The sequence below is a fragment of the Hyla sarda genome, chromosome 3 (assembly GCF_029499605.1).
Source record: "Hyla sarda isolate aHylSar1 chromosome 3, aHylSar1.hap1, whole genome shotgun sequence".
Taxonomy (NCBI): domain Eukaryota; kingdom Metazoa; phylum Chordata; class Amphibia; order Anura; family Hylidae; genus Hyla; species Hyla sarda.
Genome location: NC_079191.1, coordinates 77,766,649 through 77,794,636, shown reverse-complemented (window position 1 = coordinate 77,794,636; position 27,988 = coordinate 77,766,649). Strand labels below are relative to the sequence as shown.

The following is a 27,988-nucleotide window of genomic DNA, read 5'->3' as shown; positions in this document are numbered from 1 at the left end:
TCCATACGGTTAAAATGATACCCTACTTATATAGGTTTGATTTTGTCGCACTTCTGGAAAAAATCATAACTACATGCAGGAAAATTTATACGTTTAAAAATGTCATCTTCTGACCCCTATAACTTTTTTATTTTTCCACGTACGGGGCGGTATTAGGACTCATTTTTTGCGCCGTGATCTGAAGTTTTTATCGGTATGATTTTTGTTTTGATCTGACTTTTTGATCACTTTTTATTCATTTTTTAATGTTATAAAAAGTTACCAAAATACGCTTTTTTGGACTTTGGAATTTTTTTGCGCGTACGCCATTGACCGTACGGCTTAATTAATGATATATTTTTATAGTTCGGACATTTACGCACGCGGCGATAACACATATGTTTATTTTTATTTTTTTTTACACTGTTTTATTTTTCTTATGGGAAAAGGGGGGTGATTCAAACTTTTATTAGGGAAGGGGTTAAATGACCTTTATTAACACTTTTTTTTTACTTTTTTTTTGCAGTGTTATAGGTCCCATAGGGACCTATAACACTGCACACACTGATCTTTCATCCTGATCACAGGCGTGTATTAACACGCCTGTGATCAGCATTATCGGCGCTTGACTGCTCCTGCCTGGATCTCAGGCACGGAGCAGTCATTCGTCGATCGGACACCAGGGAGGCAGGTAAGAGCCCTCCCGGTGTCCGATCAGCTGTTCGGGACGCCGCGATTTCACCGCGGCGGTCCCGAACAGCCCGACTGAGCAGCCGGGATACTTTCAGTTTCACTTTAGAAGCAGCGGTCAACTTTGACCGCCGCTTCTAAAGGGTTAATACCGCACATCGCCGCGATCGGCGATGTGTGGTATTAGCCGCGGGTCCCGGCCGTTGATTAGCGCCGGGACCCACGCGATATGATGCGGGATCGCGGCGCGATCCCGCTTCATATCGCGGGAGCCGGCGCAGGACGTAAATATACGTCCTGCGTCGTTAAGGGGTTAATCCTATTTGCTAAGATTTTCACAAACATCTTGACATCTGCATTCAGCAGAGATATCGGCCTATAGCTGTCCACCTTAAGAGGGTCCTTGTTTTTCTTTTCAGAATCAAAACCATTTGAGCTTCCACCATAGAGGACGGGAGTTTACCCTCCCAAGAGGCCTCCCTGAACGTCTCCCACAGTAAGGTCGCAAACACCTCCCTAAGTCTTTTGTAAAGCTTAAATGGTAGACCATCTGGTCCGAACGCAGAAACAGAGGGAGAAGATCTTATAACTTCTACACTTTCTTCTAATGCTATGGGTAGGTCCATGTATTCTCTCTCAGAATCTGTCAGCTTGCGGAGACTGATCTGATCCAGATACTCCTCAATTTTTCTATCCAATTTTTCTATCTGCAACTCAGAGGTATACAATTTGCGAATCATTAAAGGGGTACTCCGGTGGAAAACATTTTTTTTTTTTTAAATCAACTGGTGCCAGAAAGTTAAACAGATTTGTAAATTACTTCTATTAAAAAACCTTTATCCTTCCAGTACTTTTTAGCAGCTGTATGCTACAGAGGAAATTATTTTCTTTTTGAATTTCTTTTTTGTCTTATCCACAGTGCTTTCTGCTGACACCTGATGCCAGTATCAGGAACTGTCCAGAGCAGGAGAAAATCCTCATAGCAAACCTATGCTACTCTGGACAGTTCCTGACACGGACAGAGGTATTAGCAGAGAGTACTGTGGACAAGACAAAAAAGAAATTCAAAAAGCAAAGAATTTCCTCTGTAGCATACAGCTGCTAATAAGTACTAGAAGGATAAAGATTTTTTTAATAGAAGTCATTACAAATCTGGCACCAGTTCATTTAAAAAAAAAAGTTTTCCAACAGAGTACCCCTTTAATCACTTGTCCAAATTGATTCATAATACTACTTAATACAGGTCCATCTGCTTTTTTCAACAGATATCTGGTTAATTTTTCCTGCACCTTATTCAATTGGACAAAGTTCTCCTCATTCTTCAAGTTTGCATATTCCATAATTTGGGATTCCACCTTTTCAACCAACAAAGTTTCCATTGCTCTGAAACCCCTTTTTAAATATGTAATTTCCCTAAACAGAACCCTCCCCTCCCCCCCCGCATATAAGGTTTAAGAGTATCCCACACCACAGTTGTACTTACCGATCCCCTATTCCTACTCCAGAACTGGGTTATTTCTACCGCCAGTCCCTCATTCCTATCCATTATTGTTAGCCAATGGGGATTGAATTTGGACAAATTTTTAACTGACGAAAGCATGGTTAAAGAAAAGTCTACACACAGCAAGGCATACATCTACAACACTATGGTTAAGACATAAATAACTTTGTATCAATTCAGCCAGTATGATCAAATGCATCATCACCAACCTCTGCCCTCGATTAACCAAGGCAGGTTACTCTCATTTCGGTTGGCACTGCAGTAATCCTTGATGATCTTACGGTTGACTTGCCTAAAAACCACCATTGCATTGTGTTTTGTTTTAAATGGAACTTTCACTTACAGCTTGACAAGCTGCTGGCAATGATGAAGATGGGCTGTCATCTTGGTTTGATGGAGAATCATTGTCAACATTTGGTAAATCATCTTGGGATTCTGTGTTCTCTTCTGCCCTCTGTACTTTTGTTTTCTTGTGCTTAAGTGGTTGTCATCTGGTTTTTCTACACTATATCTAAATTCCATTTGATCTACCCAATTTCTTACAGTTCTATCGCAAACATTCTTACCCATTGGATTTTTATTTCTTTTGTTGTGCATTTTGTATTTTTAAGACACAATGCTGCATTTATAGCTGCCATTTAATGCAACTACTTTGAATAAATCCTAGTTCCTTACATACTTATATGACCCCATTTGTTTATATGATTCCCTTTATTAAAGGGTTATTTTGGTGTAAAAATAAATGATAAACTACCATACTTTTTGTCTTCCAGTCCCCCATGCTCATGGCTTTTCTCTACAATTAGATAAGACTAGATGTTGGAGCAGGACCTGCCCACTCAGCCAATCAGTGACTTAGATAGGACACCATTGCAGCCAGTGATTGGCGTTGTGGACAGATCCTGCTCCAACAACTCCTTTGGAAGCAGAGAGAAGCAGTGAGCAGCAGGGGACCAGACGCTGGATAGGGGGCTCTGGGGGATTGCACCACACAGGCCTAGGCTCCATCTGTGGTGTTGCCAAATGATCTGATTGGTTAGCAACTATGGTATGTTCACACTTGCTCTTAAAGAGGTTGGCCACCATTTAGAAACTTTATTGCAAAGCATATTGCATGCATAACATGGTTACCTCTAGAGGCACACGTAACATTCAAATAATTCTGCCTCCTCTATAGCAGTACACGCTACTCAAGAAAAGATCACAAGCCCAGTGAAGGAGTCAGAGTCATGTGTATCGTCACATGCTCCTCCATAGGTGGCCATCTTATAGATAAGGGATGGCCAAACACAGGGATGGATGAATGGGAAAGAACAAGGTAGCAGAGAAGCATCAGTATATCAGTAAGTCACTCACTATAATGATTAGTATGCCTTCCAATAAAGTTTCTAAGAGTTGGCCTACCTATTTAAGGGCCTGGAAGGACATGTTATATTCACTTCACAAACTCTTATCAGGACCTTTACTTTTCTAATCTTGAGAAGGTTGAACCGAAAATAAATATTATATATGTGTTTTCAATGTCTTGTGAATCACCACAGTCTATTTCCTAACCATTCTGAACCTCTTATTTATTAGAGACTTCATTATTTATAAAATGGTTAAACTGTCATAAAATCAGTCAGGAGAGAGTAATGTGTTGCTTACTAAAGGGTTAACACATACATCAGCATCATTGATGGCAGGCTAATGGTGGTTATGCTGTGCTAACTCTAACATCACATTAAGAAATTATTTAATAGAAAAAACATGACTTTGACAATATCAGGACCTTGGACAGTTCCATTGCTGTATTACATAGTGGAGCCGACAAAGCAGAATAGTACGGACCACACATTGAGCTATAGTTACTATTGTCCGACCAATCCTGACGATATTATCTGATTGGTAATTAATATCAAACGGAACTATTTAATTTTAAGAAATTTGTTGACAATAGCTTTATTTGATAGAGCTATGATTTCAAGGTGGGATGCAGGGTACCACTGACCAGGGTGATGACTAGTCCTCCCCCCTCAATCCACCTGACCCAGCAGGCAATGTGAGCAGTTTGGACAAGCATCAAAACCACCTACACTATAATCCGCTCGCTAACAGGGGAATCCAAGACATTTGTTTCAGATCCCAAGTGAGCTCCAGCTGATGGTGTATTACGCAGCTTAAAGACAGGTGCTCGTTCACTGCTGGCTGGGATTTGTAATGCACCTACTGGACACAGTACTACAGGTGGGGTCCTGGTGCAAGTGATGACATCACACATCATCGACACCTGCACCAGAGCAGGTTTTAATTATTATATGGGCTTTGCTACTGGGGAGATTACTAGCTACTGGGGAGGGATTAATGGCTGCTGGGAGGGGGTTTACTGGATACTGCGGGGATTATTGGCTACTGGGGGATATTACCGGCTACTAGATGGGGGATTAATGGTACTAGGGGGATTTATGGCTTGGGGGGGGGGGGGGGGTTACTGGCTACTGAGGTGATCACTCGCTACTGGGGAAAATTACTGGCTACTGGAGAGGAATACTTGCTACTGGGGGTTTATTACTGCCTACTGGGTGAAGTAGGATTACTAGCTAATAGGGAAGGATAACTGGCTACTGTAGAGGGACTGCTGACTGTCTGGGGGATATTACTGGCTACTTAGGGGGATTACTGGTGTTTGGGGAATTACTTGCTGCTGGGAGATTACTGTTCCTACCAGGAGGGATTACTGCCTAGTGGGGGAGATTACAACAACTAGGGAGGGATTGCTGGCTACTGTGTAGGAATAATTGGCTACAGGTTAGGGATAACTGGTTATTAGAGGAGATTTTGGGCTCCCGGGGGATGGAGGTTACAGCCTATTGGGGGAGCTAATTAATTGGGAAGATTACCTGCTTACTGGGGTAATGTATGCTCACTGTGCGAGCAATCTGGTTAATTAAGAGGACTGCCCGCTTACTGTGAGGTCATACACAACAATCAAGTACACCTGGCACCTCCAGGAAACTGCAGTGCAATCTAACATATCATATACAGTCACACTCACATAGAAAAAATAATGGAGCACTGACTGATCTGTAGAATATACTTTTATTTGTCTCTACAACATGAGGTAGAAGGGGGTGTAGGAACAGAGCAGGGGTGTTGTAAGGCAAAAGCTGTTTATTCCTCTTTAAAAGCATAATAATGCAGTTACTATCAGAAAGAAGAGGCGTTTCACCATCAACTTAGGGGTTATCCAGATAAAAAAAAAAAAAAAGAATAAGAGAAGCAAATGCAATAAAACAACATACAACCATTTGCTTACCTTTCCAATCCTATGGTGATCTACTGAAGAAGCTCCATAGACTCTGTCTTCCCCAGTGAGGCAAGGAGAGCAGCAAGCCGGGGAGAGAAGTGTTCAGCTGGGAACTTTGTGGGGGGTCTAACCAACCAGACCCTGGACAATCAAAACTTTTGACATTCTAATGGCCATCAACACCAATCCTCCTAGCTCAACTATTTTCTATTTTACGTTCAGTTCAAAAAGCACTTCTTTCTTATTGAATAATTATTGGTCAGCGATTTTCTTGTTCCTTGAAGAAACTCACATTACTTAAGTTCTATTGTTCTTGACAGTCTTCACAATATTGAAGAAATTGCTTTAGGATGTACAAATCAGGGGCAGTAGTTCTTTGTGAAGATCTAGAGAGCAACTTAGTTGGGCCATGGTGTTGTGACATTCACTGAGGCTTTACCGAGCAATTGAATTGATTCTTGTGTAGAGTTCTTTTAATGTGAGCTCAGCAGGTACCATTTCCATCTCAGAAAGACTCTGCTTAGAGTATGAACACTTTACCTGTGGCATACTGTACATCATCTTTTGTCTTCAAATGTTCTTGTGTCATTCCTGACCTCAGCTAGTGTGTTGTCTGACCTACATTTCAGTTACTTACAGAAATAATCCTTCCATTTATGGTAATAGAAATTTTTTGTTCAAGTAAGCATTTGTGTATGGTATATCAAAGACCTGTATCGCTTTTCTCTCCGAGTGCGCTGAGCTTGTCAGTATTTGTAGATCCCAGTCAATCTGCTGCATAATTGTGCTTGTGTTAATGGCTTTTACAATGTGTTTTCTTTCTGCAATTTCATATAAGTGCAATTACAATTATATTTGACTGCTAAATTACTGAAAACATCTGCTCGAAAGCATTACAATCACCTAAAAACCCCAGGCGAGCATAATTACCCAAACTATATATGTGACTACTGCATATGAGCTGGTAAATGTAATAGGTTTAATATAGCAAAGCATATATACCAATCAACCATAACATTAAAGTCATGACAAACATGAAAAACAGGGAAGTAAATAACATTGATAATCTTGAGGTAATGTTTCCTATCAATTGAGTGGGATACATTAGACAGCAAGATAAAGTGATGTGTTTAAGGCAGGAAAATGGACAAGTGATGAGGGTCAAATTGGTGGCTACATGACCAGTTCATAAGACCTCCAAAATGATATTGTTGAGATATCCATAGTATGCATGGTTTAGTATGTATGAAAAGGGGTCCATGAAAGGACAACAAATGACCTGGGGATAGGGTCATAGACACCCTGTCAAGATTAGGCCATTTGGTCTCATCCCACCACTGAGCTACTGCAGTATATATATATATATATATATATATATATATATATATATATATATATATATATATATATTGTGAATATGATAGAAAGGTCTTAGAATACCCCTGATGTGATCGCACTGGGCACTGTCCCAGATTATGCTTTGATTGTGTTTTACTAACTTTCTGTTTTTTATGTGAAAATCTTTAATAAAAACTACAGTAAAAAAAAAAAAAAAAAAAAGAAAGGTCTTAGAATACACAATGTATGGCAGCTTGCTGTGTAGCAGCAGATTGGATGGAATATCCATTCTGATCTTTCTATACCACCAAAAATATAACCATCATTCTGATTTCTAGTGTTGGGTGCGAATATTCACATTTCAATTTTTTTGCGTGAATATCGCTAATTTGCGAATATTGCGAATATATTCGCTACATATGCGAAATTACAAATATTCCCTTTTTTCAGTATATTTCCGAATATTCGCATATTCCTTCTTTTCACTTGTGGGCCAATTACAATGATGCAAATACACTTGTCAGAGGTTATCAACAACATCCCTAGCAACCAATAGTAAAGTTGCCCCCCCCCCCCTCACTGTTTTCTTCCTTGAATACGCGAGTATGCGAATATTCGCATACGCGAATATAACGAATAAGCAAAATTTGCCAATATACTCGTCTATATATTTGCAAAATTTCTCAAATTTGAATATGGGCAATGCCGCTCATAACTACTGATGTCCTACATAACTTTTTTTTGCTGTTGATCAATAATTATTTATGTATTTTTTTTTTCCTTTTTTATCCCCCATGATCTTTATTCCAGCATTTTACAGAGGTGTCAACATTTGGACCTCACTAATCAAAATTTCTGGTATGTCACAACTAAATGTCAAAAATTATTAGCAGGTTGCTCTTTTTTTATAGCAAATCAAAATAGTCTATTAAGCCAATTGTATGTATATGATTTATATTGCATAAGAACTATTAGATTTATTTGTGATAATTATTACCATTAAAAAACTAAATTAAAAACGATAGCCTGGTGTATTGAGTAGAGTCACATCAAAACATGCTACAATCTCAAAACCAGATGGAAAACTATAATTAATGATTTAGTAAACCATGCGGAAATGTGGTGTCATAATGAAAAAGTTCACATGACACAAACATTAAAAACACTGCAACAGATCTTTTACCACTCCATCTGTCATACATAGTTTTATACAGATCATCGCCCCAAGAGAGAGTTCAAGAGCAGGAATTGTAAAGTGCTGAGGTTTGTTAGGGCATGTATATAGAATTGCAGAAATTAGATCTCAGCTTAAAACCCGCACATACAACCTTGCTGGATAGTGCAGTAAAGGCCGTATTCTTCAATTAGATAAAAAGCTTCTGCCAAGCTCTGTAAAGCTTATGAGGCTGTATAAAAAAAATAGATGTATCTACAGCTGTATATGAATGCTTAGCTACACTACTTACAATGAATAATAAAGAAGAAAAAATTGAAAACAGCACAAAGTTTTTTTTTTTCACAAAGTCCTTGCAGACAAATCCTAAAATATTTAAATATAGAACATATAAAGCAGGCATCCCCAATCTGTAGCTCAAGAGCCCCTGGCACATGGTCCCAATAGATCAGTGCAATTTCAGTGGTCATATTTACGCAAGGAAAAGCGGCTTAGGCTTCTTTGACACTGCGGTTAGGACACGGCAGTGTGACGGCCGTCAGGGTAGCCCGGCGGAATAGCAGGAGAAAAATTACTGCTTGCACCGTCTTTTTCTCCCCCTACTACGATTTCAAAATAACGGTGCCCGGCAGATCCAATCATAGTAAATGGGATCCACTGGGACCCGTTATTTCCCTTTGTGCCCCGTCCCAATGACGGCTGTTAAAGGCTGAAAAAAAAAGAGCCTAACAGGCATTTAAGCCCTGGTCGCAGTAGCAGTGTGAAAGTAGCCTTCGGTCACTTAGCTATTGATGCCTCCTTATCCTGCATGTGACCTTAGTGCTACATGTCCTCTTTTATTTGGCTAATTTTTTTGTGCCATGATCTGTAGTTTTTATCAGTATCATTACCCTTTTGATGGAAATTTTTGATCGCTTATTATAAATGTTCTTTCTGATATATGATTTGATTAAAAATCTGTATTTTTGGTGTTTGGTATTTTTTAACATTTACGCTGTTTAACTTTCAGGATGATAAACATTATGGCCCAGATTTATCAAACTGTGTGAGAGAAAAAGTAGAATGATTTTTCCACAGCAACCAATCACAGCTCAGCTTTCACTTTACCAGAGCTCGTTAGCTGAGCTGTGATTGGCTGCTGTGGAAAAATCTCTCCACTTTTTCTCTCACACAGTCTGATAAATCCATTTTTTTTTTACTTTTTATGGACAATGGAATAATACGCGTGATTTGATTTTTTTTTTTAAAAAGGGAGGGGGTTTTATATAATTTTACAAACCTTTTTTAAATTTTTGTTTTACACTTTTTTAATCCCCATAGGGGAATTTTATATGCAATCATTAGGGTGCAATTACTGTATAATGCTATGCCTATAGCATAGCATTATAAAGTATAATTGTCGATCCACTGATATAGCCTGGCTAAACCAAGCTACATCAGTGGATTAGCAATTGGTGGTAAGAGGCAGGTAAAGGGACCCTGCACCACCATTTTAGCTCACCGGCAAGCTTTACTTTCATTTCAGATGCCCTGTTCGGCATTGACTACAGGGTCTAAAGGGTTAAATGACCAGCAGCGGTGGGATTGCCACTGTGTGTCTGACTACTGATAGTAGCTGACACTCACTGCTCTGAAGCGAGCGCAGATCCTGTGCTCGCTTCAAATCCGTTTAAAGATTCAAAGCTTAAAGGTATGCCCTTTGTCCTTAAGTACCAGGACACAAGGGGGTACCTGTACGCTTGATGTCTTGAACAGGTTAAGAGACACATTTTTTGTATTAAAAAATATTTGGTGATAATTGTTATGCCTTTGGGCTAATTTGGCACTCATCTTGTTGTCAAGTGGTGAAGAAACTGCCAGTCAACTTCCCCTTTTCATGCATAGAATTTTATTATTGAATAGGATTTTATCAGTCTTTTAAAACCCCTTGCCGCAAAACGCCAGATTTATAAAAGCTCGCATCATACCCTCACGGTCCTGGCTGCTATCAGTGGCCAGGACCCATGGCTAATGCTGGACATCGCTGTTCCGGCAGATGTCCGGCATCAATTCTTTAGACACGGCGATCAAAGTTGATCGCTGCGTCTAAAAGTGAAAGCGAAAGTATCCCGGCAGCTGTCAAGCCGATCAGCTGGGACGCAGCAGGAGGGTGCCTTACCTGCCTGAAATCCAGGCTTGAGCAATCAACTGCTGATAACACTGATCAATGCAAAGCTATGGCTTTGCAGTGAACAGTGTAAAAGATCAGTGTGTCCAGTGTTATAGCCCCTATGGGAGCTATAACACTGCAAAAAAAAGTGAAAAAAAAATAATAAAGATCATTTAACCTCTTCTCTAATAAAAGTTTGAATCATCCCCCCCCCCCTTTTCCCATAAAAAAAAACTGTGTAAATAAAAATAAACATATGTGGTATCGCCGCATGAGTAAATGTTTGAACTATAAAAATATATTGTTAATTAAACTGTACATTCAATGGCGTATGCGCAAAAAAAAAATCCAAAGTCAAAAATAGCGTATTTTTGGTCACTTTTTATAACATAAAAAAATTAATAAAAAGCGATCAAAAAGTCCGATCAAAACAAAATGGTACCGATAAAAACTTCAGATCAAGGCGTAAAAATGAGCCCTCATACTTCCCCATACGTGGAACAATAAAAAAGTTATAGGAGTCAGAAGATGACCATTTTAAACGTATAAATGTTCCTGCATGTAGTTAGGATTTTTTTCCAAAGTAATAAAAAGTCAAACCTATATAAGTAGGGTATCATTTTAATCGATGGACCTACAGAATTAAGAGAAGGTGTCATTTTTAATGAAAAATGTACTGCGTAGAAACAGAAGTCCCCAAAATTTAAAAAATTGCATTTTTTCTTCCATTGTGTCGCACAATTCTTTTCTTTTTCCGTTTCGCTATAGATTTTTGGGTAAAATGACTGATGTCATTACAAAGTAGAATTGAACTATGTCAGATAGAGTCGAGAAATGCACTCACCACACCTAGAGGTTTGCTGTATAACGCTGGTCTCTTTATTGAAGTCCCGGCTTGATACGGTATACAACTTCAGCTGCTAGGCAAGGATACAGCGGGGAGGACGGGAGTGAGTACAGGGGAGGAATAGCAGACAGTCTGCTATTCCTCCCCTGCACTCATTCCCGTCCTCCCCGCTGTATCCTTGTCTAGCAGCTGAAGTTGTATACCGTATCAAGCCGGGACTTCAATAAAGAGACCAGCGTTATACAGCAAACCTCTAGGTGTGGTGAGTGCATTTCTCGAATCTATCTGACATAGTTCATATTTATGATTGTTTGCTTAAGACGTCGCACCCCACACAGAAGCTAGCAAGACTTACCCTAGACGTCCATGACTACATTAACAGCTTGCAGTGCCTAGTGCTTTTCACTTCTACTCGATATTTCAGACAAAGTAGAATTGGTGGTGCAAAAAATAAGCCATGATATGGGTTTTTAGGTGCAAAATTGAAAGGGTTATGATTTTTAAAAGGTAAGGAGGAAAAAATGAAAGTGCTAAAACGGAAAAACGCTATGTCCTTAAGGGGTTAAACTCACCCCTATGCTGTCTGCAGATTGGCCTGGTAGCTGAATGTCACATAATGCAAGCAAAGATTGAATAACCTAGGGTCATGTGATCTTGCTTATGGCTGGGCTACCCTGACGTCATCTCGGTGTTCCTAATACTTTCTTCATTCATTCAGTCACCAAAACACTTTGGGGGAGACTTATCAAATCCTATCCAGAGGAAAAGATGCCCGGTTGCCCATAGCAACCAATCAACTCACTTCTTTTATTTTTATGAAGGCCTCTGCAAAATGAAAGAAGCAATCTGATTGGTTGCTGTGAGCAACTGGGCAAGTTTTCATTTGCACAGGTTTTGATAAATCTCCCCGTTTATGATCAGTGTGACATTCTCTTTTTAACATTAAAGTTGCAACAACAAGAAGAACAAGCCATAAGGTTATGGGGGAGAGCAAGACCGCAATGAAGGCTTGAATGGTGGTCTATCCTGTTTAGTGATTCCCGCTTTTGTCTCCAATGCAATGATGTCTGGAGAACATGAGGGCAACAATATGAAAAGGTTTTCACTAGAGAATGTCCCATCATTCCTACTCCCAAGATTATGGTGTACGGTAGCCGGATCCCTCTAGTCTTAAATCTAGGTACACAAAAATGTTGGGGTGAGTTGATTGGAGAATCAATGGTACGGCCATTCCAGGAGCCTTTTATTTAATACAATAACAACAGGCTACATGTTGCTTGTGCCTCTGTGAGCATTCTACATTGCATAAACATGCTACCATGGCCTGGAGCATCTACGATCGAGCACATCTGCGATTTCAATGGTCAGCTACTTAAAAGGAAGCTTCTAGTGGCCGATCTGGAAGATTTGCGTGCCCAAGTGCATTCAATTTGGCATTCCTCAGACAACTATTAATAACCTCATTCATAGCATGCCAAGATGTGTGTGTATTTCTGCACAAGGCGATCACATTTGATACTGAATCAATCAAGATGTTTTAAATATTTTTGTTACACATCTCAGTAAATCCTTTTATTGGTGGATTCCTTTTAACTTAAACATTAGTCTTTACCTTTTCATCCCAGATAATTTACATAATTTAACTTTTACAGTATTCCTTAAATTGATTAATAATTATTATAAGGTATATTGCTAATGTATTACTGTTTATTACTGTCCATAAATCTTGCCTCTTATGTGTTGCACCTGCCAAGTCTATCACACTGATTCCTTAAAAATTCTTTAAGCTTTCATATCTCTGAGTGGTTAAGGTGTACCATACAGTATGATGAATAGGCAAGGTCAAACACTGTAACATTGCTGGTGCAACCACGGTCATATTTCATGTTTTCACAATGAATGCTGTGAAGCTGAAAAATAAGAGTAAGTGAAGATTATACAACCAGAGATGAAGTAGAAATAAAAGATCAAAATAAATGTGAAAAATTGGCTGTTATATATATATTTTCTGTATTGAATTGATAAACCATTTGATATATAAATTTAACAATGTAATATGACAAAGTTATTCAAATATTAAACCCTTAAGGACAAAGCTCATTTTGGCCTTAAAGGGGTATTCCGGTCAGAAATCTTATCACCTATCCAAAAGATAGGGGATAAGATGTCTAATTATGGGGGGCCCACCAGGACTGCAGCTACAGTCTCGGAAACCTCTGTGTATCTGGGACTGGATACGTGTCGTCATGCCACGCCCCCTTGTGACATTACGCCATGACCCCTCCATTCATGTTTATAGACATGAATGGAAGAGCATGGCATGACATCACGAGGGGACAAGGCGTGACGTGACATCACATCTTCAGTTTCCGAGACTGGAGCAGCAGCCCTGCATAGAATGCGGGTGCTGCACAGAGATCGTAGGGGGTCCTTTGGATAGGGGATAAGATGTTTTTGGTCAGAATACCCCTTTAAGGACCAGGTGATTTTTCATTTTTGCTCTTTCGTTTTTTTCTCCTTCCCTTCTAAAAATTATAATGCTTTTAATTTTCCACCTACAGACCCAAATGAGGGCTTGCTTTTTGCATCACCAATAGAGATGAGCAAACATTTCAAAAATTTGATTCGCCCGATTCGCCGAATTTTCCCCAAAAGTTTGTTTCGATCTGAATTTGTTTGCGGCGCATCGATATTCAAAAAGGCTATTTCTAGCCTACATACAGCCTCTATAGGGGTATAGAACACTTTGCTGTGTCCTAAAACGCATATGGAGTTTGCTGGGGTAGTGAAATAATACTGTTATTCAGAATAGCATGCAGATTACTGGCATCGCTCTTAGAATCACTGCCGCACAGCAGCACAATGACAGAGCCCGGTGGTGGCATCAGTGTCAGGAGACCATATAGTGACTGAATGACATAGCATGGAGGTGTTGGCAGCATGAGGACACCATATAGTGGTTGAATGGCACAGAGTGGAGGTGTTGGCACCATGAGGACACCATATAGTGGATAAATGGCACAGTGTGGAGGTGTTGGCAGCATGAGGACACCATATAGTGGCTGAATGGCACAGCGTGGAGGTGTTGGCAGCATGATGAGAACATATAGTGACTGAATGGCACAGCGTGGAGGTGTTGGCATCATGAGGACACCCTATAGTGGCTGAATGACACAGCTTGGATTAGGCTGAAGCATGAGGAGACCATATAGGGGCTGAATGGCACAGCGTGGAGGTGTTGGCAGCATGAGGACACCATATAGTGGCTGAATGGCACAGCGTGGACGTGTTGGCAGCATGAGGACACCATATAGTGGCTGAATGGCACAGCGTGGAGGTGTTGGCAGCATGAGGACACCATATAGTGGCTGCATGACTCAGCATGGACATGTTGGCAGCAAGAGGAGACCATTTAGTGGCTGAATGGCACAGCGTGGAGTTGGCTGGTGCACTAGTACACTACACACCAGGGCTTCACAATCCCCCCCCCCCAAAAAAAAAAAAAACACAATATATGACATTTTTGACAAAGATTTCTCATAGGTAGCACCCGCTATCGAAAAATTAGAAATTTCCAGACCCAGGTCCCACCTCTGCGGCATCAGGAACCCATATGTTGCCTGAAGGACACAGCCTGGAGTTGGCTGATGCACCAGTACACACCCGGGCTTCACAATCCCCTCCAAAAAAACAACAACATTTTAGAAATATTTTAAAGAAATACCTTTGTGTAAGAACAAGCGCATATCCGACAGTTCACAAGACTCTATAATGCAAGAAGGTGGACCACCAAAAGACATTCTTCTGAAAAATAATAAACCACACAATGTTTGAAATTTTTTTACAAAAACTAATTCAATATGTGTGTAAGCGCATCTGTCTCCAAAAGATCAGATCACCAAAGGACTTTTTTCACCCAAAATGATGAAGCAGAGTTAATCCCTGTCTGTATTTTTTTTTAATTTTTTTTTATTTTCATTAAAAAATCACACGCAAATCCGTTATGTTACGATTAGCATTGTGGAAAATTCTATTTTATTACCGATAAAATTATTAGTAAATAAAAAAAAAACACTACCCAAGAGTGTTTAATTACCCCATACATTACACCAGGAGCAGTCAGGACTAGGCCTCAGCAGTGCCCAAGAGGCTTTAATAACCCCCTACCTTTGCACGATCAATTGCGAGATCGAGCAATACCAGGTGTGTTATGCCCTTAGATTTCCGGGGCCGCAGGCGTGCCCCACTGAACGGATTAGCGTGTCTCTATCTTTCATCGACTGGTGCTGGTAACCCGCTAACTCCTAGAAAGGTAAGCTGCCGTGAAGCAGGTGGTCTCCCCCGGCACGTTTGGCTCCAGAATTTCCATTACTGCCACACCACGCTGACGGCCAACCGTGCTACCGCCTTGCTGACTCAAGGGCAACCTGCAACTCTCTTCTCCCGATGATGAACCCCCCTTCTCCTGAGATCGAGCAATAACAGGTGTGTTATGCCCTTAGATGTCCGGGGCCGCAGGCGCGCTCCACTGAACGGATTAGGGTGTGTCCATCTTTTTTGGTAGCACCCGCAATCCAAAAAATTTTAATTCCCAGACCCAGGCCGCACCTCTGCGGCACCAGGAACCCATAGATTACCTGAAAGACCCAGCCTGGAGTTGGCTGATGCACGAGTACACACCCGGGCTTCACAATCCGCCCCCAAAAAATGCAACATTTTATTGAAATTGTCTGACAAAATACCTGTTTTTTTAAAAACAAGCGCATATACAGCAGTTCAGAAGACTCTAAAATGCAGGACGGTGGACCACCAAAAGACATTCTTCTCAAAAATAATAAACCACACAATGTTTGAAATTTGGTTAAAAAAATTATTACATGCACACAAAAGGATTCTAATCGCCAAAAATGATTAAGCAGAGTTAATCCCTCTTGCCGGCGGAGACAAATTTGCGAGCTAAGTGCCTCACTATTTCATAGTTTCACATTTGCATCTATTACACCATAGTTGTATAGCTCTCCATGTTTTAACTGCATTTTCATGTTTCACTTATATCCTTGTGCTGGCAGTGTGCTGCTGCATTCTTCTGTTGCTGTATATATATATATATATATATATATATATATATATTTATTTATTTATTTATTTTTTCATTAAAAAATCACACACAACAAGCGTTCCGTTGTGTAACGGTTAGCATTCTGCAAAATTCTATTTTATGACTGATAAAATGATCAGTAAATTTAACAATAACACTACTCAAGAGTGTTTAATTACCCCATACATTGCACCAGGAGCAGTCAGGAATATTCCTCAGCAGTACCCAAGAGACTTTAATAACCCCTTACCTTGCCCGATCAATTGCAAGCACGCTGAAACAAGTTCATGATAGGGACCTGGGATGCAATTATTTAACCTTAAAATGAGGAATTACCAATAAGTGAGGGTCATAAGATGGCTTTGATTAAGTCCATGCCCTTTGTACACACCGCCCGTCGCTATAAGCGATTGGATTAGATAATGAGTTGATTAGTGAGGTCCTCGGATCGGCCCAGGCGGGGTAGGAGAAGGCCCTGGTAGAGCGCCGAGAAGTTAACGATCATTGTTGAAATTTGCATTAAGCATGTATTTAGCTACTGCTAAACATACAAAAATGTAAGGCCCAAGGCCAGAGGTACCAAGGGAGGCAAATGGTTCCTGAAAGACACAGAATGAGTCTGGATCATGCATTTGCAGTACCCAAGAGGTTTTCATAACCCCTTACATTTAAAGATCAATGTTTACATTTGCATTAAGCATGTATTTAGCTACTGCTAAACTTCAAAACATTATAGGCCCAAGGCCTGAGGCACCAGGGAGGCAAGTAGTTTGTGAAAGACACAGAATGAGTCTGGAGCAGTCCTTCGCAGTACCCAAGAGGGTTTCATAACCCCTTACATTTAAAGATCAATGTTGACATTTGCATTAAGCATGTATTTATCTACTGCTGAACTTCAAAAAAGTATAGGCCCAAAGTCAGAAGCAACAGTTTTCCCCATATTAGAAGCATAGTTGTCCCCCAGATTAGGCAGCATAGATGTCACCCAGATTAGGCAGCATACATGTCCCCCAGATTAGGGGCATAGTTGTCCCCCAGATAAGGAGCATAGTTGTCCCCCAGATTAGGCAGCATAGATGTCCCCCATAGTAGGCAGCATAGATGTCCCCTGGATTAGGAGCATACTTGTTCCCCAGATTAGGCAGCATAGATGTCACCCAGATTAGGCAGCATAGATGTCCCCCAGATTAGGCAGCAGAGATGTCACCCAGATTAGGCAGCATAGATGTCCCTCAGATTAGGCAGCATAGATGTCCCCCAGATTAGGAACATACTTGTCCCCCAGAGTAGGCAGCATAAATGTCCCCCAGATTAGGCAGCATAGATGTCCACCAGATTAGGCAGCATAGATGTCCACCAGATTAGGAGCATAGTTGTCCCCCAGATAAGGAGCATAGTTGTCACCCAGATTAGGCAGCATAGATGTCCCCCAGATTAGGAATATACTTGTCCCCAAGATTAGGCAGCATAGATGTCCACCAGATTAGGCAGCATAGATGTCACCCAGATTAGGCAGCAGAGATGTCCCCCAGATTAGGCAGCATAGATGTCCCCCAGATTAGGAGCATACTTGTCCCCCAGATTAGGCAGCATAGATGTCCCCCAGAGTAGGCAGCATAGATGTCCCCCAGATTAGGAGCATACTTGTCCCACAGATTAGGCAGCATAGATGTCCCCCAGATTAGGAGCATAGTTGTCCCCCAGATTAGGCAGCATAGTTGTCCCCCAATCAGCGCGGGCCGGTCAGAGCCAATCAAAGGGCCGTTTGTGGCAATCGGGCCGTACAATGCCCAGGTCTGCCCCAGAGGGTTTCATAACCAACCACAATAGAGAAAATTTTGTTGTAGGAGCATGGTCAATCTACTCAGACCCATCTGTCATTGGTGGCTGGAAATCCTGGCTGATCCATCCCTGATTCATCTTGACAAACGTCAGTCTCTCCACATTTTTAGTGGACAGACGCGCTCGGCTTGGGGTGACTATGGCCCTCGGCCGCACTAAACACTCGCTCTGATGGCACACTACTGGCCGGGCAGGACAGCTTTTCCAGGGCAAACTCCGCTAGTTGCGGCCATAAATCGAGTTTGGCAGCCCAGAAGTCCAGCGGATCTTCAACGGTTGCTGGCAGGGTCATGTCGGGGTAAGCCACCACCTGCTGGTTTAAGTCCTGCTCCATGTCCACCTGCTGCTGATGAGTAGCTTCACTATGCGACTGAAGGAAGCTACTCATCAGCAACTGTAGACTCAGGCTGCAGCTGATTGAGCCGATACTGCTCCTGCCACCCCTCCCCAGCACCTGTGGCAGTGGAAGGTGAGCGCAGAGGGCCCCCCGAGTCAGACCTGGGAGTGGATGGACCATGTGGCCGATAGGCATCGGCCAACCGACTACGTAGAAGCTCCCTGAAGTAGGTCAGTTTGTCCTCCCTCTCAGTGGGTGTAAAAAAGGCCCCCATTCTGGGCCGGTAGTGAGGGTCTAATAAAGTGGAGATCCAGAAGTCATCGCGCTGACGAATTCTGACAATTTGGGGGTCACTACGCAAGCAACTCAGCATGCATTGTGCCATTTGTGACAGTGACTCACTGGGACTACCTGCCTCCATCTCTACTGCATACTGCCACAGTGTATCTGGGTCCCCTGTCTCGCCTCCCTCGTATTAACCCTCCAGCTCCTCTGGCTGCTCCTGCTCCTCCTTTCCTGTCCAATGACCAGAGACACCGGCCATCTCATCCACCCTAAACTGTGCTCCGCTCTGCCCCTCATCATCCTCCTCCAGTTCATCCCCCACAGGACTCATGTAGCCTTCTGATGTAGGCGCAACGTCTCCATTGCCGTGACCAGCCATTTTTTCAATCATTTTTTGGAGTAAATTTAGGAGTGTAATTACGTCGTTCATGGCGAGCGACTAACAAAAAATGTGGCTTCCTCAAAGGACCTCAGCAAACGGCAGGTGTCACGTATGAGCTGCCACTCGTTCACATTGAAGTTACACAGGGGAGTACTCCTATCTGCTTGTATCATCAAAAAATCTGTGATGGCTTTTCTTTGTTCGTTTATGAGGGTATAGAACAGCAGCAGGCGATTACTTACGGCTGTCCTTTCAAAGTATATAGGCCCTAGACAGAATAACAGTGACTAAATAGTACACTCCTTTGTTGTATGTATGCCCTTTGCAATGATGAGCGCACTGGTATGCGTATTTCTACGCAGAAAAAAACACTTCTTTTTTTTTAAATACACCAGCAGGTGTATACTAATGTGTGGAATAGCACTGAATTTAGCACAGAGACAGAATAACAGGTAGTAAATAGTACACTACTTGGTTCTATGTATGCCCTTTGCAATGATGAGCGCACTGTTCAGCGTATTTGTACGCAGGAAAAAATTTTTTTTTTCTTTAATACACTGGCAGGTTTATAACGTGTGGTATAACACTGAATTTAGCACAGACACAGAAAAAAAGGTAGTATATGGTACACTATTTGCTTGTATGTAGGCCCTTTGCAATGATAAGGCCACTGTTAAGCGTATTTGTACGCAGGAAAAACTTTTGTTTTTCTTTCATACAACGGCAGGTGTATAATGTGTGGTATAATACTGAATTTAGCACAGAGACAGAGTAACAGGTGAAAAATTGTGAAAATTCACTAAAGTCCACACTAATATGACTTATTTCTGAACAGCAGCAGGACCCAACAGTGCAGCACCACAAAAAAAAATCCAGGGATTAAACCCTAAATTGCACTCTGTCACACAATTCTGAGCAGCAGAAGATTTGTGGAGCAAATAAAAATAAACTCAATTGGGCTGAAAAATGAGGAGATAAGATGGTTCAGAAAGTTCAGGCTTCAGCTATCTGCCCCTCTCTGCTGCAATGCTCAATAACGTGAATAGGAGGTTTAGCAATCAATGATCCTTCTCAGAGTAACAGCACAGCACTCTGCACTCCTGTCTTTCCCTAATGCTGATGTGACTAGCAGTTGCAGTGTAACGCTGTGGTATGAGCTATTGACAAACACGCAGTCCCGTCCATAGGCGTGCGCAGCCTATTGCATTAGGGTGTGCACCCTAAAGCACAAACTCACGCTGCGCGCGTGCATATATAGTATAGTTAGTATAGTTCCCCCACATTAGGTGCAGTATAGTTCCCCCACATTAGGTGCACTATAAGACCCGCCACATTAGGTGCAGTATAGCTCCCCCACATTAGGTGCAGTATAGTCACCCACATTAGGTGCAGTATAGTTCCCCCACATTAGGTGCAGTACAGTCCCCCCACATTAGGTGCAGTATAAGTCCCACCACATTAGGTTGGCAGTATAAGTCCCCGCACATTAGGTTGGCAGTACAGTTCCCCCACATTAGGTTTGCAATACAGTTACCCCACATTAGGTTGGCAGTACAGTTCCCCCACATTAGGTGCAGTTCAGTTCCCCCACATTAGGTGCCACCTAATGTGGGGGAACTGTACGGCACCTAATGTGGGGGAACTGTACTGCACCTAATGAAAGGGAACTGTACTGCACCTAATGAGGGGGAACTGTACTGCACCTAATGTGGGGGAACTGTACTGCACCTAATGTGGGGGAACTGTACTGCACCTAATGTGGGGGAACTGTACTGCACCAGTACAGTTCCCCTACATTAAGTGCAGTACAGTTCCCCCACATTATGTGCAGTACAGTTTCCCTACATTATGTGCAGAACAGTTCCCCTACATTAGGTGCAGTATAGTTCCCCACATTAGGTGCAGTATAGTTCCCCCACATTAGGTGCAGTATAGTTCCCCCACATTAGGTGCAGTATAGTTCCCCACATTAGGTGCAGTATAGTTCCCCCACATTAGGTGCAGTACAGTTCCCCCACATTAGGTGCAGTATAGTTCCCCCACATTAGGTTGGCAGTATAGTTCCCCACATTAGGTTGGCAGTATAGTTCCCCGCACATTAGGTTGGCAGTATAAGTCCCCGCACATTAGGTGCAGTACAGTTTCCCCACATTAGGTTGGCAGTATAGTTCCCCATATTAGGTGCAGTATAGTTCCCCCCACATTAGGTGCAGTACAGTTCCCCCACATTAGGTGCAGTACAGTTCCCCCACATTAGGTGCAGTACAGTTCCCCCACATTAGGTGCAGTACAGTTCCCCCACATTAGGCTGGCAGTATAGTTCCCCCACATTAGGTGCAGTATAGTTCCCCCACATTATGTGCAGTATAGTTCCCCCACATTAGGTGCAGTATAGTTCCTCCACATTAGGTGCAGTATAGTTCCCCACATTAGGTGCAGTATAGTTCCCCCACATTAGGTGCAGTATAGTTCCCCACATTAGGTGCAGTATAGTTCCCCCACATTAGGTGCAGTATAGCTCCCCACATTAGGTGCAGTATAGTTCCCCACATTAGGTGCAGTATAGTTCCCACATTAGGTGCAGTATAGTTTCCCACATTGGGTGCAGTATAGTTCCCCACATTAGGTGCAGTATAGTTCCCACATTAGGGGCAGTATAGTTCCCACATTAGGTGCAGTATGTTCCCCCACATTAGATGCGGTATAATTCGCCACATTAGGTGCAGTACAGTTCCCTACAAAAGCAAAATAGAAATGGAGGCCACCAGCATCTGGGGGTGCTACCTTCCTACTGGCAGGAAGTGGGGGTTAATTTGAGGGTACTACCTTCTTACTGGGGGGGTGATAATCTGGGGGTACTACCATCCTACTGGGGGGAGGGGGTTAATCTGGGGGTACTACCTGCCTACTCGGGGCCCCAGATTAACCCCCTCCCCCCCCTGTAGGAATGCAGTACCCCCCAGATTAACCCTATCCCCCCACACTGTTAGAAGGTAGTACCCCCCTGATGACCCCCTCCCCCCAGTAGGAAGGTAGTACCCCCCAGTTTAACCCCCTCTCCCCCCCTGTAGGAATGCAGTATCCCCCAGATTAACCCTATCCCCCCACCCTGTTAGAAGGTAGTACCCCCTGATGACCCCCTGCCCCCCCCCAGTAGGAAGGTAGTACCCCTCAGTTTAACCCCCTCTCCCCCCTGTAGGAATGCAGTACCCCCCAGATTAACCCCCTCCCCCCAGACCCAGTAGGCAGGTTGAAATAACATTTACTCACTCAGCGCGGTAATCCTGCGAACCACGTACCGTCACGTCACGCTCTGGGGCCGGCGTCCTTGAATACAGCATGACGTCCTGATGGTCATGTGACGGCAGTAACGCGCCGTCACATGACCGGACCAACTGAAGGTGAGCCAGAGCGGAGCGGGGTGGGGCGCAAACAGGAGCAGGAGGCAGCGCTGTGCGGTGCGCCTGATGGACAGGCGCACCGCACAGCGGGGGAGCGGGGGTCTGGGCTGGTGAAGGACGGTCGGGCACAGATGGGGGGTGCTGCGGAGCGTCTTGGTGTCAACCGGTGCGGGCCGCACCCGGGTCGCAACGCCACCGGATTAGGGTGTGCCTGGGCACATCCGGCACACCCCGTGCGCACGCCTATGGTCCCGTCCTCTCCATCTGAGTGCATAGATGAAATGAAGAGAGGCAAGATGGCCGCCGATTATATAGGGGCTGTGACATCACAGGGGTCAGTGAACACTGATAGGCTGCATCTCACTTGTGATTCAGGGTCAGCCCGCCTATCTTCATTCCCGCCGCTGTTTCCCACCCTCCCATAATCCCCTGCCCCATGTACTCACATGTGGATCCGCCATCTTAGGTCTCCAATAGCCAGGAACACTGTAAAATTGAGTTTAATGAAGCGATTCGCGCGATAGAATCGCGGCAGTATTCCTTGCAAATCAAATTTTTCATGAAATTCGTAACGAATTCGGGTTCGTCAACTTCGCTCATCTCTAGACAGATCAGATCTTTAATTTTTTTTAGGTAGTACTACTACTCCCAGCATGGAACATACTGTTCCATGATGGGAGTAGTAGTACCTGTACTAATAGAAATACCGCCTCGGGTGTCACTCCTGACACCCGATGCAATCATCCATTATATAGCAGAGATGTGGAACAGCTCTATACAGTGCTCACATTTCTGCTTTGTTCTACGGCCGGCCAGTGATATGAATAGAACATCACTCATTCATATTTCCCGCTGAGAGCTGTGATTGGCTGCAACCATTCGACCAATCCCCACTCTGGATGGAAAATATGAATGAGTGATGTTCTATTCACATCACTGGCCGGCAGGAGTACAGAACAGAGATGCGAGCACTGTAGAGAGCTGCTCCGCATCTTTGCTATATTATGAACGATCGCATTGGGTGTCAGGAGTGACAACCGGGGCGATATGTCTATTAGTACATGTACTACTACTCCCATCATGGAACAGTCTGTTCCCTGCTTAGAGTAGTAGTACTACCTAAAAATTTTAAAAATAGAGAGAAAAAAAGTGAAGCACACACACTTTATTAAAAATTAATAAAAATGTTGTTATAAATAATTAAAATGTCATTAAATAAATGTTTCCCCATCCCTACTGCATCCTTTTTTTTTTCTTTTGGCACCCAGCAAATTTTGAAAAAAACGCCAATGGGGCCAAAAATGCAATTTCCACTCATTTGCAAAAAACAGACACAGAAAATTGCACTGCCGTTTTTTCTGGAATTCTAGCCTTAGAAGCCCATTCCCAAATTATCTTCAACTGAGGAAGTGTAATGGTGGTGTTCAAGACAGGAAGGTATTTGGATGGGTCGGGCTAACCAAAACTACTCTAGCTCCATCCAGCGACAATAAGCATGACAGGAAGTCCATGCAGCCAAGTGCCGAAGGTGGGCAACCCAGTAGTACTCAGTCACGTCAGACACCGATAGGCCCCCATAGACCAACTAGCCATCATGACCGACATCGGGAGATTATGCCATTTGCCGTCCCAAATGAACCGATAAATGGCAGACTGAAAAGCACACAGAGCAGACAAAGGTACTCGGACGAGTAATGTTTAAAAAAAATAAAGCTACTTAGGGAGTATCGTCTTTTTAACCGCTGCTTAACCGCGCCTGAAAAAAGAAATATATTGGGACTGACACGTTTCCATAAGGGACTGAAGAGTCTGAAAAAGAGGATGGAAGTTATTAGCATAGAGGGAAGAATAACGGGAAGTAAGTTGTACACCAAGATAGCTGATAGCAGATGAGGAACATCTAAAAGAGTAAGTAGATCGCAGTGGAAAGGGACAGGGAAAGATTCAAGGGTAGGACCTCAGTCTTGGGGAGGTTACATAGTTAGTACGGTCGAAAAAGACATATGTCCATCAAGTCCAACCAGGGAATTAAAGGGTAGGGGTGTGGCGCGATATTGGGGAAGGGATGAGATTTTATATTTCTTCATAAGCATTAATCTTATTTTGTTCCAGGAATGTATCTAATCCTGTTTTAAAGCTGTTAATTGTTCCTGCTGTGACCAGTTCCTGAGGTAGACCGTTCCATAAATTCACAGTCCTCATGGTAAAGAAGGCGTGTCGCCCCTTGAGACTAAACTTTTTTTTCTCCAGACGGAGGGAGTGCCCCCTCGTCCTTTGGGGGGGTTTAACCTGGAACAGTTTTTCTCCATATTTTTTGTATGGGCCATTAATATACTTATATACGTTTATCATATCCCCCCTTAAACGTCTCTTCTCAAGACTAAACAATTGTAACTCCTTTAATCGCTCCTCATAGCTAAGATGTTCCATGCCCCATATTAGTTTAGTCGCGCGTCTCTGCACCCTTTCCAACTCCGCAGTGTCCCTTTTATGGACAGGTGACCAAAACTGAACAGCATATTCCAGGTGAGGCCGTACCAATGCTTTATAAAGGGGGAGTATTATGTCCCTGTCCCTTGAGTCCATGCCTCTTTTGATACATGACAATATCCTGCCGGCTATAGGTTGATTTTGTAGCTGGAAATGTCAACATAAGAGCGAAGAACCCTATGGAGGTTAGAGAGAGAAATGAAAGGTTTCGTAAGAGTGAGAAGAACATCATCAGCAAAAAGGCAGATCTTAAACTCCCTGTCATGAAGTACAATCTAAGAGATATTCAGGGTCCCCCAGGATCATGACAGCAAGAGGTTAGATACATAAAGCAAAGATCAGGGGGGACAACGGGCATCCCTGTCTAGTACCATTGGACAGAGAAAAAATCATAGAAACAGCATGAGGAAGCTTGAGAGAGGCCATGGGGGGGAGGAGTAGAGACCCTGCAGTGCAGTAATAAAGTTGCCCATAATCCCAAATTTCGGTAGTGTTGCAAAAAGGAAGGGCCATCCCAGCCTATCAAAGGCCATTTCAGCATCCAAGCTAAGGACGACAGCCTGCTCTGAGAGCCGATTAACCAGGTCAATCAGGTCAATCACCCGCCTTGTGTTGTAACCCCCTTTGCGACAAGTACAAAGCCCACCTGGTCCTTATGGATAAGGGAAGGGAGGAAACAACTGAGACGGCTGCCAATACCTTAGAAAACTATTTCCGATCGGTGTTGAGCAGGGCTATAGGCCTGTAGCTGGAGTAATCATGCGGAACTTTACCTGGCTTGGGAATAAGGGTAAGCAAAGAAAGCAAAAAGGACTGTGGGATCCCCTCACCCCTCAGAAAAGAATTAACCCCTTAAGGACCCATGACGTACCTGTACATCATGAGTCTGCTCCCGTTCTATAACGCTGGGCCACGGCATAATAGCGGGTCGGGCCTGGCCTCTAACAACGGCCGGGATCTGTGGCTAATAGTACACTGATCGCGGTGAATGCCGTGTCTAAAGTGAAAGTAAAACAATGCCGGTTAGCTCAGGGAGCTGTTCGTGATCGCTGCTGTGTGGCATCCAGAACAGCTTACAGGACAGCCGGAGGGTCCCTACCTGCCTCCATGCCGTCCGATCGCTGAATGACTGCTCAGTGCCTGAGATCCAGTCATGAGCAGTCAAGTGGCAGAATCATTGATCAATGGTTTCCTATGAGAAACCATTGAACAATGTAAAAGATCAGTGTATGCAGTATTATAGCCCCCATGGGAGCTATAACACTCCAAAGAAAAAGTGAAAAAAAGTGAATAAAGATCATTTAACACCTTTCTTAATAAAAGTTTGTATCACCCGCCTTTTCCCATTAAAAAAAAATAAACTGTGTAAATTAAAATTAAAATAAACATATGTGGTAGCGCCACATGCGGAAATGTCCGAAATATAAAAATATATCATTAATTAAGCCGCACGGTCAATGGCATACGCGCAAAAAAATTCCAAAGTCCAAAACAGTGCATTTTTGGTCACTTTTTTATTTAATGAAAAAATGAATAAAAAGACAATGGGGGAGATTTATCAAAGCCTGTGCAAAGGAAAAGTTGTCCAGTTGCCAATAGCAACCAATCAGAACGCTTCTTTCATTTTACAGAGGCCTTGTTAAAAATGAAAGAAGCGATCTGATTGGTTGCTATGGGCAACTGGACAACTTTGCCTCTTGACAGGTTTTGATAAATCTCCCCTAATAAGTCCTATCAATGCAAAAATGGTACCGCTAAAAACTTCAGATCATGACGCAAAAGATGAGCCCCCATACTGCCTCATATGCGGGAAAAAGAAAAAAGTTATAGGGGTCAGAAGATGACAATTTTAAACGTATAAATTTTCCTGCATGTACCGTATTTTTCGCCGTATAAGACGCACTTTTTCTTCCCCAAAACGTGGGGGGAAAAGTTGGTGCATCTTATACGGCGAATATATGCCGAATATACAGCGAATATACAGCGCTGACTACCCGCTCCCCGCCCGCAGCAGCCTCATGACCGCTGGTGAATTTTTCACCTCACACCGACTATGTTTATTGCCCTACGCCTGGAACATACAGTTCCGGGCGCCGGGCAAGTGAATTACTAATAACTGTATACTAAAAACCAGGGTGCCTCCAGCTGTTCTGAAACTACAACTCCCAGCATGCCCGGACCAGCAAAGGCTGTCTGGGCATGCTGGTAGTTGTAGTTTCACAACAGCTGGAGGCCCCCTGGTTTTTAATATACTGTACAGTATTAGTTTTTACCTGCTCTGGCCGGCCCCCGCCTGCAGCTGCACACAGGAGCCGGCCCGGGCAGATAAAATCATAGGTCGGACATCCCTATGTCCCGAAAAATCTTTTCGGGACATAAGGATATCCGCGGGTCACTAACTATTCCCCGGCCGATGCGCGCCCTCCTCCGGTCCTCCTGCGGTCTTCCTGCGATCCTCCGCCTCTCTATGGTTGTACGCACGGGACCTCAGTGACGTCCCATGCGTACAACCATAGAGGCGCAGGAGGACCGGAGGACCGGAGGAAGATGCGCGCCGACCGGGGCCTGGTGAGTGACTGGCGATGTGTAATCTTCAGCGTTCCGGTCACCGCTCCTCCGGTCCCGGCACCTACTGCTATGGTCCCTAGGCCATAGCAGTAGATTGTGACACCGGGCCAGAGGAGCAGTGACCGGAACACTGTGGGGGCAGCACACAGACATACAGCCTCCAGCCGTACACTGTATATGGCTGGAAGCTGTATGTCTGTGGGGGGGGGGGGCTGCCTACCATTGTGGGGGAACTATACTGCCAACTATTGGGGGGGAGGAGCTGCCTACCATTGTGGGGGGACTATACTGCCAACTATTGTGGGGGGACTATACTGCCAACCATTGTGGGGGGGGGAGGAGCTGCCTACCATTGTGGGGGAACTATACTGCCAACTATTGTGGGGGGACTATACTGCCAACCATTGTGGGGGAACTATACTGACAACCATTGTGGGGAAACTATACTGCCAACCATTGTGGAGGGGGGGGAGCTGCCTACCATTGTGGGGGAACTATACTGCCAACTATTGTGGGGGGAGCTGCCAGTGCCTACCATTGTGGGGGAACTATACTGCCAACTATTGTGGGGAAACTATACTGCCAACCATTGTGGGGGAACTATACTGCCAACCATTGTGG

The 27,988-nt window shown here is 43.4% G+C and overlaps 1 long non-coding RNA gene across 2 annotated transcripts in view; it reads right to left on the bottom strand.

The window, feature by feature from the left end:
* Nucleotides 1–27,988, bottom strand: part of LOC130360576 (uncharacterized) — a 59,642-nt gene that overhangs the window by 14,634 nt on the left and 17,020 nt on the right. Inside the window, exon 3 of one of the 2 annotated variants that reach the window (XR_008890716.1) lies at nucleotides 12,600–12,874. The exons of the other annotated variant lie outside the window; for it this stretch is intronic. This is a non-coding gene — a long non-coding RNA (uncharacterized LOC130360576). Of the gene's footprint in view, nucleotides 1–12,599; nucleotides 12,875–27,988 lie in introns of those variants that run through there. 2 annotated transcript variants of the gene reach the window in all.